Source organism: Phaethon aethereus (genome assembly GCF_964289735.1).
Source record: "Phaethon aethereus genome assembly, chromosome: 7".
Lineage (NCBI taxonomy): Eukaryota > Metazoa > Chordata > Aves > Phaethontiformes > Phaethontidae > Phaethon > Phaethon aethereus.
In genome coordinates this window covers 8,464,712-8,470,436 of record NC_138583.1, presented here as the reverse complement: position 1 = coordinate 8,470,436, position 5,725 = coordinate 8,464,712, and positions in this window count along the sequence as shown.

Sequence of the window (5,725 nt, the reverse complement as noted above, 5' to 3'; positions counted from 1 at the left end):
GCTTGTGGAGAAAAGGCATCACCATCTAACAAACTTTCATCACATGACATCTGTTAATTATTTAAAAATTAACCCTAGATGCTCTACAATTGGAAAGGTAGATGTGATATAATCAGCACAGGGATCCACAAAACTTTGCAAGCAGGTTGTAAGTCTAATTGAGGACCCAGGAAGAAAATCTAAAGAAATTTTTTTATAATATGTAGTGCACAACTAATATTTATAATAGCCAGCAGGCAGGGGCAATCACATGTGATCATCCAGTCAGAATGACCAGCTTATATTTAATGACTAAGATGCAAATTTAATCATATACTCTTAAACTGCTGTTAATTTTAGTTTGGCTTTTTTTTAACCTGCGAGGATAAATTGACTACTCGGCACTAATACCTGGAATGCCATGTATGTAATTCCTTATTATACAGCCATAACTTAAAAAAATATGAATTCCCATGGGGAATAAATAATCCTTTTTTAATATGTTAAAGGCAAGAAAATATCTTAAGAAAATACTTTCTGTGAAGTGTCATCACCTGGTTGCTTATCTAATACTTCAGAGCAGCCAGAATGGGGTGGGGGGAAGAGATAATCTTCCAGTGTGGCTGCTCAGACGTATGCAATACAGAGGGATGGCACTCAGCTTGCTAATTTTATCTAATGGTGAAGGCTGCTTTTCTTTAAGGCTGAAAACCAGAGCTGCTTTCTACACGGAATCTACCCCTCTGCAAAGTAGCATCTTTAAATGATACCTGCAATGCTGCTGTCCAGGCTGTCATGCAGCTGGTCCCTGTGTGTTCTGTGAGTTGGTCTCTGACTTTGAGTGTTTTTTGAAAGTTGTTTATTTTATATTTTTTTATCTTGAAATCCCTGAACAGGCCAATACCTGGCTGCCACAGAGGATTTTTCTTCTACTATATGCTGTCTCAGAGAAGGGGACTGGCTGGAGATCCTTCATACGTTGGGGTAAGCTCCTTGCTGTTCTGGAATATCTTTCAACATGAGACAAAAATAGATATACCATGTTCAACAGGTGGAGCTGGGCTCCTTTGCAGGCCAAAGGACAGATTGTGGGGTATCAGTGCTATACAGGAAAAGACTTGAGATGAATCATCAATATAATGCTTTCACAGTAACCTGTGTCCCCCCACTCTGTGGAGGGGGGATGCAGGACCTGCATGATGAGAACATCTATTGCTGCGGAACAGCCCAGTGGGGTGTTGTAGCTATAGGGCCTGCTTACAAATGAAATAAAAAGGCTGAACAATTATAAAGGAACTATTACAATTCTGTTGTCCCATGCTAACTGCTCTCTCTGAATCACATCTTTATCTCAGTTTGACTTTCTCTAGAACTGAGACACATTAGCATAATCATTCTTGCATCCTCTGATGTTCAAATTTTCTTCTAAGTCTCCTGCAGCCTTGATCCAAAAGTTCTTCCTATTTCTATCAGAAATCAACATTTTTATGTAAGCAGCAGTGAAGGATTTGGTTTACATGTATAAATATACAATAGTTTCACTACTCTGGCTGCTAGTGCAAAGTTGAATCCATGATATGGGTTATATTCTCTCAGCTAAAGGCAAAGGCATACACTGACAATGACTATTGTACAGCCTGCAGGATGGGGATTACTGCTGCTAACACACTGCCTTATCCTGCATGTAGTACATAGAGCAAACTTCTGTCAGCAAATTTGGAACACAGGCAAGCAATAATGTGTAAATTCATTAAATGGTACCTCAAAGCCCAAAGTATGTGTGGGGGGTATTGCATCCATTTCAATAGAAATTTTGCCTGCAGGAGAAGTAGACTCATGCAAATGCTGTTAGACCATTTTAATAGATCAAAAATTTAAGAGGATTCAGGAGTGGCAAGTAGCCACCTTCGACACCTCACTGCATAGTACTTTGGATTCCAACGCACAGTAAATAAATGCTTGCTTATCCAGTGACAAGAATATCTAGGAAAAAAAAGGGATGGAACAGGGACAAAACTGTAGTTTCATCTGACAAAGCAAATCTCTTCACCAGACTATAATCTTAAAGTATGGAAGAACTGAGATATTTCACCATCTGGGAATTTAGGTACCAAAATTAATCCTATTTAGTCCATTAGATAGTTACCTAAACCTCTTTGTACAAAAGATGGAAGACTAGGCCCTCAGAGCAAGATTTCAAAGATGTGGAAGTTGGTCTCCCAGTTCTTGTGACTCGAACATGGAAAAAACTCCCTGATTTTACAAATCAAAGACTTATGCATAAGTTATTCTTGAGGGATATCTGTGGGTAAGTTGCTGAAGAATTAGGGCAATAAAGCACTGTGCTGCTCTTGCCTTACTTGCCCTGCTACAATCCTGCTTTCAGCAGTGCTCAGAAGGGATGTCCAAATTAGTCTCTTCTACTAGGCAACCCTTCTTAATGTACCCACTATTTAGTACTACCTAGCTTACCTTTGCACACTTTGAGGACTGATCTGACTAAAAGACAGTGATGAGTAGGTCTTCAGTGATTGAAATCAGTGAGTTGTGGCTGAAGTCTGGCCAATCCCATCTTACTCACAAGGTACTTCTATTTCTGTCTTTGGTGTGGTATTTGTGGGTGGGAAGCCACAGAAACTCGTTTGTGTTGTGATACAGAGGAACTTGCTCGCAGAAACTCTGTCTTAAAGAACAAATAGAAAAACACTGTTTCTAAGAAATAAGCTGAATGAGACTCCCCAGAAACAAAGGACATGCAGCGTCTAAATGGTCACAATATTTAGGAAAGAATGCCCTGAAGAGCAATGCTGCTGATGTGCTCCTTCCTTCCATGCTACTGGTTTTATCATAATCAATCAAGAGAAAGATTTTTACATCTAATATCACCACTTTTTCTGTTGAGCTCATTACCTTTTCTAATGGTAAGATCAAAGAAATAAAATTTTGCTTCCTAAAATAAATCATTGAGATATGTAACATTCTCATAAATCAGCATGTTAAAAAGTACACTGTGTGCTGACTGTGCTTACTTTCAATGTCCTTGGCATTGCTTAAGAGCTTTGAAAAAATCACAAACATGTCATTCTTTGCATGACATCTTGCAAAAAATCACCAACTTTCTAACTCTATCAACTAAACAACCTATATTCAGGGAGTCATTGCTGAGAGTCCAGTAACAGGTAACAAGAGATTCTGTATAATGGTTGACAACTAAAGCAGGGAAAACAGTGTCTGTAAAAAGTTTAGAGCATACCAAAAACCTTACAGCCTTCTTCCTTGTTTACCTGCATTTTTTATCTCTGTATGTGTCATGGCTAATTAGTTTCATGTCCCTTGGGTAATATCCTGGTAATTAAACACCAGAAACCATGGGGAAAAAGTGGCAAGAGATTTTTTTTGCTGTGCAGTTTAACAGTAAGAGACAAGCACCCACCTTTCACCATCATATACAAACACTGTAGGATTTCCTTGTGACATTCCCAACCATAAATCCTAATATGCCATGCAAGTATCAGTTCAGTAAAATTCAATGATACCACAACTGAACGCTTACAAGCAGCATTAAAAAGGGTGACACCTAATGCAAAATTTCAGTAGCTTCTTCAAAGAGCTGGGAGACAATTTGTAACTAAACAGTTTTATTGACTTCTTTTCTTTTTTGCAAAATAAAAAACACAAAATAACCACCAGGATTAAAGGCCATAGACAGCATTAACCAAATGAACCAGCCACTTGGTTATAGTAGCTGATAACTAGCACAACTGGATATTATTGCATATACCTCAGGTTCATTTATATATCCATTACAGTTTGGCAAGATTACAATCATACAGTAGCTTTGGTTGTATAAAACCTAGTAGCAATACTTACTTAAAATGTGACTGGTTAACGTTTTATGACAATGGGTATTTATCTCCTCTTAGTCTTGATGCATCTTCTCTCATTCATTCTTCTCTACAATATACATTATCACTGACCAAGAATTAAGGAGATATATTTGCAACCATCATTTGTAGCCCTTCTCTATCACTGTATGGTGATGAATCTTACAGGGGTAGGAATCTGTCACTTGCTTTCCTTATAAAAGTTTGTAAAGCAGCATCTATTTCCATGCTGGGTGGCTTCTACCGTCCTGTGGCAGCATCTGCCAAGAATCAGTCCATTCCGAAAGCAAATATGTAGAGCTGTATATGGCTTTCAGTCCAAAGCCTTTCCTGCCTACAGTACTGGGATTTGACTGTACTGCCTTGCCTTTGAATACAGAAAAACACACAAAGAAACAGCTTTTCACGTTGGTATGCTGAGCTGCCAGCACAAAACAATATTAACAAACCCAATACATGATACTATCTTGGTTACAGAATTGTGCCTGAGACACTATACAGGATTGCATGTGTATGTTCTACAGTCTATGTATTTTAGTTTTGGTCTTTGAAAAAATGCTCTCATCCTTATGTAACCTAGTGTAACACTGCAGTTTTAGAGTAATGGTTGATAAAAAGTCATAAACTCACAGGCTATTTGAAAACACCAGAGGTGTTTTTTTTTCCTTGCACCTCTCATGCAGAATTCCTGCCTTTCTGCCATCATTTTGCCCCCAGCTTTCTGGGAATACCTACTTCCAGGGGAAATATACAATCTACTTAAAAATAATCTAATATTTTGAGTTCTACCTGGGAAAAGCTATAAAACAATTTGGATCAAACTGAAGTGATCTTGTGTGTGAAGACCCTTCTTCATTTACAAAATGCTGTAACACTAGATAACTCTTACTTGTTTTTGCAGCCCTTTCATTTGCTTGCACTGAAGCAAAAAGGAATTCGGTATGAAGAATGGCTGCACGGTTAAGATCCCACAGAAGAAGGTAACTGCCATGCAGTAATTCAAATGCAAGCAGTGTATCTGCTTTTTGTATTCAGATCCATACTTGTATAAGGATATAAATTAATAAGCCCTTCTAAATGATTTTAGAAATACTCTCTTTGATCTAGATATATAAAACCTCTGAATCACTAGACTTCACATGGTCCACATAGTCATAATTATTTGCACTTACATGGCAAATATTAGAAATACATTTGCCTGCAGTTGAACAGGTAATTATACTGCCTATTATTCAGCTGAGCAGAGATCAAGCACTCTATACCTTGCAGCTATTGGATCTTATGCTAACCCTTTACTTTAGAAAGGGGAAATAACCATCTAATTACATTACCAGTGCACAGTACTTAGTTTAAAAAAGACCACCTATACTAGGCAACTAGATTTTTTTCCTAAGATGACTCTTTATGAGATACTCTAAAAGCGGTCTATTATGACTGAAGATTGTCTATTTCACTGTACTCACATAGTAAAAATAGTTAAAATCTAATTACAAAGCTGCTACATGGTTATTTTGTGGTCTGTAAAATAAAACAGTACCCAGAATTTTATCTGAACAAAATACACCAGACAGTATAAAAATATTTCCCAACTGGAGATTGAAACATTAATGTGGGATTTTTTTTTTTTTTGATATAAAAAGAAATGTAATAATGGTAGACATTTATCTGCTTACTAGCCAAAAATATACTTACGACTTTGAGGAGCTGTTCCAGGCTCACTTTTGGTGAGCTTGTGCTTTTGACCCTAGCAATAATAAATGCACATGTGGAACAAAGTTTCCTGAAAACCTGAACTACATCTTACGTCTAACAATAAGACTAATTTCTGACATGGGCTATGGATTTCCACTTATTTACTTTGT